Source organism: Lathyrus oleraceus, chromosome 2 (assembly GCF_024323335.1).
Source record: "Lathyrus oleraceus cultivar Zhongwan6 chromosome 2, CAAS_Psat_ZW6_1.0, whole genome shotgun sequence".
Classification (NCBI taxonomy): Eukaryota; Viridiplantae; Streptophyta; class Magnoliopsida; order Fabales; family Fabaceae; genus Lathyrus; species Lathyrus oleraceus.
This window is the reverse complement of record NC_066580.1, coordinates 221,425,945-221,441,376: the sequence shown is the minus strand read 5'-3', so window position 1 is coordinate 221,441,376 and position 15,432 is coordinate 221,425,945. Positions and strand designations below refer to the sequence as shown.

At 39.9% G+C, this 15,432-nt stretch overlaps 1 long non-coding RNA gene across 3 annotated transcripts; it reads left to right on the top strand.

The window, feature by feature from the left end:
• Positions 1-12,625: 12,625 nt before the first annotated feature.
• LOC127118954 (uncharacterized) lies at positions 12,626-14,836 on the top strand. Of its 3 annotated transcripts, none has more exons than XR_007802467.1 (4): positions 12,626-13,211; positions 13,360-13,641; positions 13,749-14,320; positions 14,459-14,836. It is a non-coding gene; the product is annotated as an uncharacterized LOC127118954 (long non-coding RNA). The 3 variants fall into 3 exon arrangements; XR_007802466.1 differs by having other exon boundaries at positions 12,631-13,211; positions 13,360-13,619; positions 13,761-14,320; XR_007802465.1 differs by having other exon boundaries at positions 12,632-13,211; positions 13,360-13,619.
• The last annotated feature ends 596 nt before the right edge of the window (positions 14,837-15,432 follow it).

The window sequence follows — 15,432 nt, the reverse complement described above, 5'->3', positions numbered from 1 at the left end:
TATTCTACCATCGAACACCATGCCCCATTGAGAACCAGGCTCTGGCCCTTCATCAAGCGTAGGCTCATCGTAATCTTTCATTTTCAAATACAGAATCTCCTCATCAGGGAAGTCGTACTGAACAAACTGATAATCCTTGATTGGTTGATGTGCCAAGTGGTCAGCCAAGATACTACCTTTAATAGCTTTTTGAGCTCGATACTCAATATCATACTCAGGCAACAGCATCTGCCAACGGGAAATCCTCCCAGTTAAAGCAGGCTTCTAAAAGATATACTTGATTGGATCCATTTTGGATATCAACCAAGTTGTATGATTCAACATATACTGGCGTAAGCGCTTAGCGGCCCAAGCCAAAGCATAACATGTTTTCTCAAGCATTGAGTACCGAGACTCACAATCAATGAACTTCTTACTCAGATAGTATATAGCATACTCTTTCTTCCCTGATTCATCTTGCAGACCCAATACACAACCCATGGAGTCATCAAGCACAGTTAAGTACATAATCAATGGTCTCCCTTCAACAGGTGGAGACAAAATCGGAGGCTCGTACAGATACTCTTTGATACTGTCAAAGGCCTTCTGGCAATCCTCGGTCCAATCATGACGCTGATCTTTTCGGAGGAGCTTGAATATAGGCACACATGTGGCAGTCATGTGGGATATAAATCTGGAAATATAATTCAAGCGACCAAGAAAACCTCGGACTTGCTTCTCAGTTTTTGGCGCAGGCATCTCTTGTATTACTTTGACCTTGGTAGGATCAACTTCAATACCTCTTTCACTGATAATAAAGCCCAATAACTTGCCGGAACGGGCTCCAAATGTACACTTGTTCGGATTCAGACGGAGTTTGTACTTCCTCAAACGCTGAAAAAGTTTCAACAAGTCCTCTACATGTTCAACTTCCGTTCTCGACTTTGCAATCATATCATCAACATACACCTCAATCTCCTTGTGCATCATATCATGAAACAAGGTAGTCATAGCACGTTGATACGTGGCTCTGGCATTCTTCAAACCGAAGGGAATCACTCGATAACAGAATGTTCCTCAAGGTGTGATGAATGTTGTCTTCTCCATATCCTCGAGTGCCATTTTAATATGATTATAACCATAAAATCCGTCCACAAATGAGAAGACATTGAATTTAGTTGTATTATCTACCAACATATCAATATGTGGCAAAGGAAAATCATCTTTCGGACTAGCTTTATTCAAGTCTCGATAGTCCACACACATTCGAACTTTTCCATCTTTCTTAGGCACGGGCACAATATTGGCCACCCATTGAGGATATGTAGAAGTCACCAGAAACCCCGCATCAATTTACTTCTGAACTTCTTCTTTAATCTTCACTGCCATATCAGGATGAGTTCTTCTGAGCTTCTGCTTCATAGGCACACACTCAGGCTTCAAAGGCAGGAAATGTTTCACGATATCAGTATCCAGACCAGGCATGTCTTCATATGACCAGGCAAAGACGTCGACATATTCTCGTAGCAACTCAATCAACCCCTTCTTAACAGACTCTTCCAGGAGTGCCCCAATCTTCACTTCGCGAACACAATCTTTAGACCCCAAGTTAACTGTTTCCAGATTCTCAAGATGTGGCTGAATGATCTTCTCTTGGTGCTCAAGCAGACAGATAATCTCATCTGGAATCTTTTCAACATCATCTTCTTCGGCCTCAAATACAGGGAACTCAAAGTTGGGAGATGTCGTTGGATCATTATGTTCAATGGGTTTGATCAACCTGCATAATGATTTTGAGATATAAAAGAGATTTCAGACTTCAAATAAAGCAAATCATTATGCAGATGAAAAGATTGATTTTATTCTCTTTTTAGGGTTTTACGGTGATCACCAATTTCATGCAAAAAGCAAAAAGGGAAAATAATTTGGAAAAACAATTATTTAACATCTAATTATTGAATGAATCATTGTATTAATGTGTCAGCAAAGTTCATAAAAGTGAACACATTACGTGGACTTATGGACAACTATTGGAACATCAACAACGACCCAATTATTACAGATTCCTCCAGGGATGACAAAGTTGCCCAGATCTTCCTCTGCATCATCTTCCACTATGGCAGCAGCTTCTTGGTCTTCGACAGTGTGGATGAAACCTCCACTCTGGAACAGCCCACGCTCATTGGAAATGCCTGAAGAATACCCTATGCCAGCCCGTGATTTATTATCTTCCAGCTCAATCATTTGTCCTAAACCAGTAGTTGCGCCATGCTCAATGGCCAACTTCGCATCATTGTAGGAAGCAAATGAAGAAGGTCCTTTCCTTAAAGGCTCAGCAATAGACAAGGCTTGGAATAGAGTTCCAACCTCATCCTCAGCATCTATGTAGGAAAAGGAAGACAAATGGCTTACCAAGAGAGCCTTCTCTCCCCCTATCACTACCAACTTCTTATTCTTGACGAATTTTAACTTTTTGTGTAGGGTGGATGTCACGGCGCCTGCCTCGTGAATTCATGGTCTGCCAAGCAAGCAGCTATATGATGGGTGAATATCCATGACCTGGAAAGTGATCTGGAAATCACTAGGTCCAATCTTGATTAGGAGCTCAACCTCGCCAATCACAGTTTTCCTCGATCCATCAAAAGCTTTAACTACCACTCCACGCTGCCTCATGGGAGGCCCCTAATAAGAATGTTTCTCCAGAGTGGATTTTGGCAACACATTTAGCGATGGTCCTGTGTCTACCAGCACATTAGACAAGGCATCATCCTTGCAGTTCATGGAAATGTGTAGAGCCAAATTGTGGTTTTTTCCCTTCTCGGGAAGATCAGCATCGCAAAAGCTCAAATTGTTACAAGCGGTTATGTTTGCAACAATGATATCAAACTGTTCAATTGTGACATCGTGATTCACGTATGCCACATCTAACACCCTCTGCAAAGCTTCGCGGTGTGGCTCAGAATTCATCAGCAAAGATAGGACAGATATATTTGATGGAGTTTGAAGCACCTGATCAACAACGTTATACTCGCTCCTCTTGATGAGCCTCAGAATCTCATCACAATCCTCTTTCAGAATGCCCTGTTGGCCAATAGGGACAGGAGCTTTCACAACAACAGTAGGGTCAACACCCTTCACAGCAAGTGTCGGATTCAGAGAAGAAGAAGTACCCACCGGATTGGCAGAATTATCAACAGTAGCTCTTCTCATGTCATCTTGGGGTTTCGGCGGCACTGAGAAAGCACGACCACTGCGGGTGACACCACTGACATCAGATATACTTACAACAGAAGTGGAGGGCAACGACACCTCCTTCCCATCTTCTAACCCAATTGCGTTATATCTGTAGGGAACAACTTTGTCTGATGAATACGGGACAGGACCCGCTGGCTTGATAATAAGAGATGGAGAAACCTTCTTCTTGCTGCCATCATATCTGACAACAACAGGTTCTAGAATTCTAAAAATAGGGGATATAACATTCATTTCGTCCTCATCATGATTCTGAAGTATTTCGATCACACCCTGATCCAGCATCTCTTGAATGTCCTTCCTGACTTGGCGGCATCCTCTCTCGTTGATAGTGCACACCCGACATCTGTCATGGTCATGCTCATAATAACTGTATCCACATAACAGTCTGTGCATCTCGACCAACGATTGCCTGATATGACCGACATACAGGACTTTGTACTTGTTAGGGCAACCCTGGACCATGTTCACAGCAGATTTCCCATGCTCGGGCAATGAGTTCTTCTTAATATTCGGACCTACGTCCTCGAAAAACAAAATCCCACTCCTCACAAGGTCTTGTACCTTGGTCTTCAAGGGATAACAGTTCTCCACATCATGTCCGGGAGCACCGGAATGATATACACAGTGTAGCTCAGGCTTGTACCACCACTGAGGGTTGGTAGGTACAACAGGTGGGTCGCGTGGAGTAATCAACTTTTTGTCTATCGATGAAGGATAGAGTTCAGCATAGGTCATTGGAATTGGATCAAAAGTGATCCTCTTCCTATCGTAGCTGGTGCTGGTATTGTTGTTGTTTCGAGGCTGGTACGCCTGCTGTTGCGGACGATGCTGTTGTTGTTGATGTTATTGATGTTGTTGTTGATACTGTTAAGCTTCCCTAAAGGCAACTGCTATATGAGCCACCTGGTGCTAATTACTGGCAGGACGAACAGTCTTCCTCTTTATAGAGGGTCTTCGTTTGATATGGGAAGACACAACATGTGCCTCTCCCTCCTTCTTCTCTGTAAAACCCCCATAACATTTTGCAGAAGAGCCTTCATCCCGGGTCAGACGTCCTTCCCGGACTCCTTCCTCTAGCCTTATCCCCATGTTCACCATTTCGGTGAAGTCCGAGGGAGCACTAGCTATTATCCTCTCGTAATAAAATGAACTCAAGGTCTTCAGAAAGATCTTGATCATTTCCTTCTCTTCGAGTGGGGGCACAATCTGTGCGGCCAATTCACGCCACCTCTGGGCGTACTCCTTGAACGTTTCCTTCTCCTTCTGGGACATAGCCCTCGGCTGGTCCCTATCGGGAGCCATATCAACATTGTACTTGTACTGCTTGACGAAAGCTTCGCCAAGGTCGTTGAAGGAGAGGATGTTCGCACTATCCAAACCCATATACCATCTGAGTGCGGCACCGGATAGGCTGTCCTGGAAATAGTGGATGAGGAGTTGATCATTCTCGGTTTGAGTTGATATCTTGCGTGCGTACATCACAAGATGGCTGAGAGGGCAAGTGTTTCCCTTATATTTTTCAAAGTCAGACGCTTTGAACTTGATAGGGATCTTGACATTGGGCACAAGGCACAACTCAGCAGCAGATTTACCGAAAAGGTCCTTCCCTTTTAGAGTCTTCAGTTCCTTGTGCAGCTCAAGGAATTGGTCATTCATAGCATGTATTTTCTCATAAACGTCTGGGCCTTCAGATGGCTCAGAATGATAAATGGTGTCTTCGACTCTCGGTAACATGTGCACAACAGTAGGTGGCACAGCAAGGACCAGGCTAGATGTCGGTGGAGAAGCAAAGGTCGGAGCAAGACCCTCAAGCACAAAGTTTGCGGGAATACCCTAGGGAAACCCGACAGGTATAGTCGGCGCGAAGTGAGTAGTGGCGGCAGGCATAGTAAAGGAAGCTACCTTTGAGATGACCGTCCTCGCGGGAGGAGTTGCAGGTGTTGGAGAAGACTGGCTCTGAGCAACCAGGAGTGACTCCATCATGGTAGTCAACCTAGCTACTTCCTCCTTCAATTCATGATTCTCTTATTCAAGATGATCCATCAGCTTTGGTAGATTGGCCCTGGTGTTATACTGGTGCGTCAGCTTGTCTTCAAAATAAATGAAGAACACAGAGTTAGACCACTGATCAAGAAACTCTGAACAAAACCTGCTTATGCATATGATGCATGCAATGTTTATGCATATGATTTTATTTTTACCAGAGGAACTTTATAGATATCTACTTGCAAATATTTGGAAATATTGATCTTTTAGACATATAATGGAATATTCATATCAAATAATATTTGGAAAGAAATTTGCACCAAAGAAGTACAATCTTGGTAACCAAATACAATACAAGAGAGAAGGAAAATGAACATCCTATGGAACCCTAGAAACAATCGTCCAAAGCTCTCGAGAACGGAAGATAAGCTGCACGGAGCCTCTTCACCTCTCTCTCATAGGCTGCCTCCATATCTGCTTTCTCCTTGGCGAGTCGATCATACTTCCTCGTCCAAAGCTCTCGAGAACGGAAGATAAGCTGCACGGAGCCTCTTCACCTCTCTCTCATAGGCTGCCTCCATATCTTCTGAATGGACCTAATCATATGTTGTTACACAACCTTCTCAAGGATGCGCAATACTGGAGTGATAGGGATGCTCCTATGGCTCAGTTTGTTGTTCACGCAACAGAAGATCTGCCCAAGTTGTTGGAAGAAGCTTATGATGTTATATTTCCACATGACACGCCTTGGGATGTATTTCATTTTGTCTCTGTCTGTAGAATTGTATTTAAGAGATTTTAGGCTAATCATGTTGTAGCTCGATGAATATATTGTTGATTTGTATTTGTACCCTTTATTTCTTCCATATGAATAAAATGCGTATTTCCTTTTATTTGGTCACTATCTTCTATCTCTATTTTATACTCTATGATTGCTCACGACAATAAACGAAACTCATAATTCCCTGGAAATAAAAAAAATATGATAATAAAAAATAAACTTTTGCATGCATGCATCATTCACATATCATGGTGCATTTCATAAATTTGAGACCAATGAACTCATTATTTCCTCAACCTTCACAGAATCATTACTGTCGTCAAACTGACTTCTCGACATCTGTATAATAGTTGCACCAATCAAAAGTTAATCATGGACCAGTTGCAGCAGAACCAGACTGCGTTAAGAGAGGATATGACCCACATGAAGGCCCAGATGGGTCAACTCATGGAAGTCATGCAAGATATGGCCAGAGGCCAGGAGGAGATTCGTCAAGAAAACCTAAGAGTTGTCGCTGCTAGTCTAGTTTTGACTATGCTAGTGAACCCATTAGGAGGAAACATTCATGTTGTGGCTCAGCCACCACCTAAGGGTGGTCTCGTTCACCAAAATGTTGCTCATACCTTTGTTATCTCTATCCTAGGAGGGGATCAAATTTAGATTGATGACCACCAAGACGCTTTCTACATCCCTAAAGTTGATTATGTTTATGATGCTTACGGACCTTCACCAGTTGAGGTGGATAAAAAGTTCTGTGTCCTAGGAAAAAAGATGAAAGCTATGGAAGGATTTGGTACCTTCGGTTTAGAAGCTGCTGATATGTGCCTAGTGCCTGGGGTGAAGACTCCAACCAAGTTCAAGGTTTCATCTTTTGAGAAGTATAAGGGGGTCAACTGCCTAATGACTCATGTTTGATCTTATTGTAGAAAGATGGCAGAATATTCTGATGATGAAAAGCTCTTAATACCCTTTTTTCTGGACAACCTTAGCGGGGCATCCCTAGAGTGGTATATGCAGCTCGAGCGCACACATATATGAACCTGGAGAGAACTCGTTGAAGCATTCTTGAAGTAGTATCAGTATAATACATATATGGTGCCTAATAGAACTCAACTTCAAAATCTGACCCAGAATACGGAAGAATCTTTTAAAGAATATGCTTAGAGGTGGAGGGATCTGGCTGCATGGGTTCAACCTCCTCTCTTGGAGAAAGAATTGGTATATATATTTATGATTACCTTTCAAGGCCCCTACCTGGATCGAATGGTTGGAAGTGCATCGTCAGGGTTTTCTGATTTGGTGGTCGATGGTGAAAGAATTGAGAGTTTCCTAAAGAGTGGGAAGATTTAAAGCGTCGTTGCTGCTTTAAGACCCCAATTTTGACCCTAAGATCCCTCCTGCAACTTCATCATATGCATTAGCATTGGGATCATACCTTGGCATCCTCCTCACCCCTCTTTCATTGGCTTTGTTTTGGGAGAGATCACCAAGCACCGTGTGATTGTATCATCCTTTTATATTATCATTTTTACTAACCCAAATACCAAAAATATGTCTTTACATTTGCCTAACTCTTTTGTAGGTAGGGCATGATCCCCATTGATCTAGCAAGCTCATATCTAGGGTTTAAGACCCCCATGGCTAAAAGCACAACCAAGGATTAATCCACAATGTCTCAATATACCATATATGAGTCCCCATGATCTTCATATGTTACTTTGATCATGTTTTCTTCAAGAGTTTGGAGGTAGTTTGCCTTGGAAACCCTGGTTTATCTAGGTATCTTGAGTAACTTCTTCAACAAGCTACCTCACCAATTGATCAAATTTTCTCAAGGGGAACTTCACATTTAATCATCTTATGCATATATGATCTACCATGAGCCAAAAAAGTCAAGAGAATTGAAATTTAGCAAGATGGTTGATGGTGGTTGGCCAGATGAATTCATCTAATCAAAACTCGGTCTCCTTAGACCCTATATCCTATCATTTGCACCATTTCTAAGATCAAAGTTACTCTAAAGGACATTCCAAACAACTTTCATGTTGAGGCCTAGAGCTAGTTTTTCTTGGAAAATCATTTTTTATGTGGAAACATTATAGGTCATTTTGTCTAAACCCTAATTTGAAAGTCAACTTCCCAACGCCATAACTTGCTCCATTTTTATGATATGAAAGATTTCCAAGTTGAAAAATAAAATTCAAGATGTCTACTTCAACTTTTATGTTTGGAGTAAGATCTAATTCGACTTTTATGAGCATGTGATATGAGGATACATTATAGGTCATTTTGGAACAATACCATTGAATAAGTGATTTTCCTCAACTTCAAAAATGCATAACTCTATCATTATAAATCCAAATGACATTAAATTGGTGACCATTTTTAAGGTCTTTGAAATATCTACAACTTTTATGAATACACGTTTTTCATTTGGAGCTCACATGAAAAGTTAAGTAAGGTGGAACATTGAGGTATATGACTTGACACTTAGAAAAATTTCAACATGTTGAAATTTCCAAACATCCACCTCAAAATTCACCTCGATCCAAGTTCCAAATGGAAAAGTGTTCAACATCAAAGTTGTTCCCCTTGATCTAAGCTTTCCAAAGGGTCCTATTTCGTGCATTTTTGATGAGGTTTGTTAGAGTTGCGCATGGTCTTAACAGGTGTGCATCAAGTGGAAAGATCAAATGTCCAAAACACCATTTCACATTGCCTTGTTATTCAAGCTTCATTTCAATCTCATTTCAGATACATTTGGACCTAAATGGATTGCTTCATAGGCCTGTACACACCCATGCAAGCTTGCGTCATGCAATTGCCAAAATTGGAAACATTTTCAAGTGTGTTAATATCATTCCCAATTGCTATAAATACAAGGCCTTTGAGCTCATTTGAAGGATCCCTTGCGCGCCAGCTTTGCCCCCGCTTTTCAAACCCTCATAATTCAAAGGAAAATCTAAGAATTTTCAATCTGAAAATTGAGTTTGAATCTCACTATTTGGAGATTCAAAAACTCCAGGATCCAAAGCTTTGTTCCATTGCCAAGCCACTTCTACAAGGTTCCTGAAGGTGATCAAGCAAATTTTGAAGCAAGCAAGATCCAGTTCTGCACAACATTGAAGGTATTTTCCAGAAATTTTCTTCTCTTCGATTCTCACTCAATTCTCATCAATTCTCTTGGATCTTTGGTTGTCTGAAGTCCTACCAATGTAGGCAAGAAGATTGAGTTGCTTTGAGGTCAAATCGAAGAAACTCAGTTGACACACCTCAAAATTCAACTCCTCATATCTTTCTATATATGTGGAGTTAGTTAAATTTGAGGTCAGATTCGTGCTCTACGCTAATTTTTCTTTCAGATCATGTCCTCCTTTTTCATTTATGTGATGGTGATGACTGAACCAGTCCGGTGAGCCTCGCCTGAGAAGGTGACCGGAGTTTCAGCACCAGTCGGGTGCTGGATAGGTTTTGAGCCACATGATTAGTTCAAATCGTTTTAATCTTGAGCGTTGCTTTTGAATACCATTGATGTGGTGCGCTGACTCGTGTGTTTGGTGGAACACGCGTTTTAGACCACTTGATTTGCCATCTCAATTAATGAGGGAGATCAAGTGGTCCGCGTTTTTTCTGATTATTTGAATTTCATTTAATTTTTTTTATTTTCATTAATTCATATTAATTTAAATATTGATCCAAAAAAAATGAGAGTTTCACCAAAAAAATTTAAATAAAATCCACTTTCATATTTTGAATTAAAATTATTTTTTGGTTCATTATTAATATTTTTCATGATTTAATTGATTTTGTGAATATTTTTAATTGTTCAAAAATACTTTTAAGTCTCCAAAAATTCTGAAATTTTTTCTCCAAGATCCTTTGACCTTGTTTGACCTATGATAAATGTCATGGCCATTTCTTTGGTGTTTTGATGAGATTTTAGGAATTTGATAAACCATATTTAATTTAATGCATTATTTTTAGTATTTTTAAATTGAATAAATTCCAAATAATTGTGTTGAGCCATTTTGATTGTTTGTATAAGTTTTACTTGTGTTATTGGGCCTTGGTCAAGGTTGATTTGACTTTGTTAGGTTAAGATCATTGGATTTAGGGGATTGATGGACTGTACATTCCATCTCCCTGAAGCGCCACGAAAAATACAAAGTCGCCACCGGATTTTATATATTCCAAAGGAAGGGAAAATAGCGATAAAACCCCAAATGAGAGAAACAATCTCACAACCAAGAGCGGATTCGGAAGTTGATTATGCAAGGGGAAGATATTAGCACCCCTCACATGCATGGTACTCCATGGGAACCACTTGCTCGTATCAAATGCGTATGGATGTTTATTTATCTGTAAATTGCTTGCTATCGGGAATGAGATGAAAGAATAAGATGGGAGAGAAAATAAGTTTTACTTTAGTGTGCTCGCCAAGGATTTGGGCCCTTGTGCCTACGTATCCCCATACGTGCAATAGGGAAATCAGAGCTTCGTAGTTCGGCTCAAAAATGACGTATTTGTTTGGTTGTTTTTAATGAACAGTATTGATGTTTGCGCGCTATTGTTCACTTGCTTGTATACTCTGTCATGGGAGCGGAAAGTATTTGCTAATTTGCGGTAAAGTGGATACGCTTGGTTCGCACTCTAGCAGTTAAACATTACTTGCTCGCACATGGAGGCTTAAGCTTCGTTCACGGTATAACGGAAGTAACACGTCCTTATTGAAAGGTTTTGAAGAGAGTGCGCTAAGGCAAAAGATGATTTGATTTATTAGGGTCGATTTTTTGCATGGAGACAAGCATTAGACCCTTTGCTAGATACAGTCAATGGTCAAATAACTCGGGAGTTGAGAGGATAAATTATCCTAACCACTCTTTTTCGTCCAAAAGAGATTTGAATTATGAAAGGAATTTGGCAAGTTTAATTGTTGGAACTTAGAGGGAGACAAGTCTCTAACCCTTGACTAAGTACGGTCAACGATCAAAGTACTTGGGAATTGAGAGAATAATGAAGTCCTAACTATTCTTGTTCATCCTCCTAGAACCTAGATCTAACTTTTTTGAATCATTAGATGTTTTAAGAAGGAAAGTCAAGTGTCGGGTCCTCAGGCTAGGTACGACCGACAATCCAATTACTTGAATGTTGTGTACAAACACATACACCCCATTTGCATTCCAATTTGTTATGAAAATGTTTGAAAAAGGTACTTGACGTTGGATCAAGCGTTTGAATTGATTATGAAAATAGTGAGTGAAGAATGGAGGTGAGAAATAGAATTAAGATTGAGGAGGTAATGGGGAAGAGGTGTGGATAATGGATCTTGGAGTGGATGGGGGATGCTTAACATTTGATCAAGTATCCACGTTGCAATGGTGTGAATGTTACTCGGAAAACAACTTGACGTTGAATCAAGTATCTTTTGTTTCTTTTGAAATACTTTGTTTATCGTTTTGTATTTTATCTTGGTTATTAACATGCATATTAAACTAGCTAGAAAGCAATAAATCTAAGTTATTACATGGTTAAGGGAGGGGGAACATTTAACCCATAGTGGGGGGACCTACACAATATAACCTAAAGGCATGAAAGGAAAATACAAGTTACAAACTATGAGCTATGTACCATGCCTAAGGCATACAAGTGACATGGTACTTCAAACAATACAAAGCTATTGAATAAAATGAAATGGTTAGTAGCATGGCTAGCTAAGAGTGAGCTTGCATATCCAAGTCATATGTGGCAACACAAGGTAACAAACGAATTAGCATGAGATAAAGTCGAATGATGCAACGATGCAACGATGCGACAATATGTCATTACATACAATGGTTAGAATTGATTCAAAAGGTAATGGATCGATCAATGAAAAATAATCAAAGATCTATCCTATGATCATGGCAAATGAAATTAAACATACAAAGTATTCATCCCCTTAATTGAAATAGGATTTTCAATTTACAATATGATCATAAACCAAAGAAACGATTAAATGGACAATTAAAGTGAGTATTAATTCTAAGCACTAAAAGCTACCTAAACACGAATTAGGAATTACTAATCAATCAAATGGAAAATTCACAATCTAAGTCAAGAATCGAATCTAATGATTATGTTCATACAAATCACCACACAATAGTCCAATCGAATGAAAATTCAACCTAAGGTCTAATCATGGCAAAATCAACCATTAAACATATAAAATCTGCATAAAATCTACAAAAGAAATATCAAAACCTAACGACTAAAATTCTAATCATGGTATGGTTAATCGATCATGAAATAATTCTGAAAAATTAAGAAATTAAAATCTAAATGAAGATTAGGCTAATTTCTAAATCTAATTAAACTACAATTAACCATGGGTTAATCTACTAATCACTAAAATGTTGGTTCCTAAATCTCTATAACTAAGAATCAATCCTAATTCTATCAAGATCAACAAACAACGCTAAGGTTAACAAAAAACTAGATTTAAAAATAATTAGGTACTGATTAATCAAAGTTTAATGGAATTAGCAAGAACATGGGCCAGCTTGGGGGTAAAACGGATTGAAGGGAGGTACAGGGTGAGGAACGCTTGGGCCATGGGCCCAAGCTCCACAATGATGTCTCTGGCAAACTGGGTCAAACGTTTTCTTTGGGATCAATCGGAGCCCACCGGGTTCCACATGTTTCCGTCGGTTATGCCGATACCAAAAACCATACGCGTGCGACTATGAGCGAAGCCTGACTCCATGCTTTCTCCCTCAATTAAAATCCTTAGGTCAAAACGGAAAATTAGCTCACGAAGAATTTCGATCCCGCACTCTTCAGTTTCGCGCCCACTACCGTGAACCTCAAAGAAGAATCCAAGACCTCGGTTTCTCCCTTCATCGAAGAACCAAAAACGCAACCGACTCCACAGAGAAATCCAACATCGAGATGTGATCGGTACATAAATAGAATTCAACGATGCTATTTTGCTTGCGCGTGAAATGAAAAAGAATCAAGAAGGAAGAAATGGCCTACCAGTTTCGTGAGTCGTGTGGTGTTGCGTTCTTGACTCGTTCGTGTGTTCAAGGTTGAAGAGAGCCGGATTATTATTGATGCGTGAGGAGTATTGAATGGTCGTTGTTGTTCTCTGGTGAGGCGTGAAGACATCGCGTTCGTCGAAGTATCGGTGATGACCGACGGTGACGCGCGGAACCCTCTCCTTGGAAATCCGGTGTGTTTCCTCTTCTTCCTTCCCTTCTGCGTCCTACTTGCAGCTTTCTCTGCTTCTCTTTCTGTGTTCTTATTTTTCTTTGTGCTGATGTGTTGTGATTGTGGTTGAATGCTGGTTGGGGCTAATGGTTGGAGATTCCTTTCTGCAGGGTGAAAGGTGATGAAGGGTGAATAAGGTTGTTATGGACGAAGAGGAGGGTGGAGAAAGGTTGAGTAAAAATCCTCTTTGTTGGTTTTCTGCAGGTCTTTATATAGGTTGCAGAGCGAAGAAGGGTGTTGAAGAAGTTATTTCTTATGCAGAGTGAAAAAAGCGATTGGAAGGAAATCCTGAAGATTATGGATGGTTCTCATATGGTGGTTTCGGTTCCATCCTATTACCGTTATGCTGCTAGAGGGAAAATCCTGTCAGGTTTGTTACCTTTCTGTTATAGGTTAGTTATTCAGTTAGAGTTTGTTAAGAAAATTCTATTAGAAAGTTGGATATTCATTCTGATGGAGGCTTTGGGATCCTTCCTAACTGATTTCTGTTACATGCTAGCTTTCTATGCAGGTTTGGTATTGAGTTGATGGGAGAAGTTCTTATGAGGTTGAAGTTGGGGTGGTTAAGGGAATTCCGTTTCGGGGAAGATTCTGTTGGACGGTTCTGCTAGTGACTGTCAGCCTTAGAAAATTGGATCCCGGTTCCCATTCTGTTATCGATTGAGGAGTTGGGTCTGAAGGTTATAAAGGGGTGGTTCAGAATTGAAGTCCGTTGATGGAAGTCCTTCTTGAAGTTCTTTAGGTGAGATTGGATTCAAGGTTTTGATCAAGGTTCTGTTGGAGATGACGATTCGAAGATCTCAGTTCCAGTTCCATTACGGTTCCATGTCGGTTTTGGAAGGTGGTTTAGGAAGTTAGAAAACTCTGTTATGTTCTTGCTAGGAAAGAATGGAACTCGTTATATGGAGGTCGAAGTTCCTTCATTCCGGTTGTGTTATGAAGTGAAGGTTCTTAGAGAGTTTAATGGAGTTGAAAATTCGGTTGGAGGAGTTTTGTTATAACAGTTCGTGGAAATGTCTCAGTTGCCGGTTAGAAATAGTTCTGTTATGCTTTTGGGAGAAGCCAAATCAGGTGGTTATTAATTCTGTTATGATTATTAGTTATAGTTAGTAGGAAGTGTATTTGGTTTGTTATAGTAAAAATTGTTAGTTTCTGTTAAAGTCAATTGGATTAATTCCTTATTTGGTTTTGATGGCTTGGCTATATCAGGTTTTCAATTGAGGTACTTTTGTCAATGTTAATTGAGGAAAAACTCATCGGACAAATTCTTAATTGCTTAATTGGCAGCAGGCGCCGGCTCTTTAGGTCCAGAGTTAGAAGAATGTCCATCTGTCTCTAATGTGAAGTGATTGTGATTTTGTAGTTATTGAATGTGTTGGTGTATGTAATTTTGAATAGAAATATTAGTTTTATAGATGTTGGACAAAATATGGCTTATATTTTGCAAAACTTGCTTTTGTTTGTGGTGAGCTAGAACACTTGTTAGATAAATTACTAGGATGGTGCTATTTTGGCCTGCGATGTAATCAATGATAAGCACACAAGAATTGAATCAAGCCAGTAATAAGTACATACTTTTTGCCTTAAGTTGTATCATTTGCTCATTATTTACCGTGGAAATTGGTAAACAATCGCTGGTCCTCCCTAAGCCTAAAACTAAGGGTTACTTGCAGGATCTCGACCAGTTGATCCTAAGATATGTGCTAATGTAATTAGGTAACTCGTTCAATTCGGGGGACTATTAACTTTGTGAGAAACGGCTTCTGATAAAATATTGAACAAGCAAAGGTTTTTCCACACAAAATGATGATGCTATAGACTCTGGGTGATTCGTGACCGACAACACTATAACCTTCAAAAGACATACACAACGAACACGCTTTTGGTGAATTCTATTATCGTGATAGAATAAGTGTCGATGGCGTAGACGACAACATAAAAGGACAATTCAAACGTAAACGAAATTAAAACAAAGCGTTCAACAGGAACAATGGAAAAATAGGGAAATTGCATTGAAGTAAATGTGGTGATTCACGTACATAGCACCCTTCAAAACTCTTGCTTCCTCACGCTTGGAATGTGAAGTTTTTTACAAGTGATTTTGGTACAAAGTGAACACACCGGAGTCCTCTGTGGGATCCCCTATTTATAATGAACTAAAGAGACTGTCTACAGGCAAAACT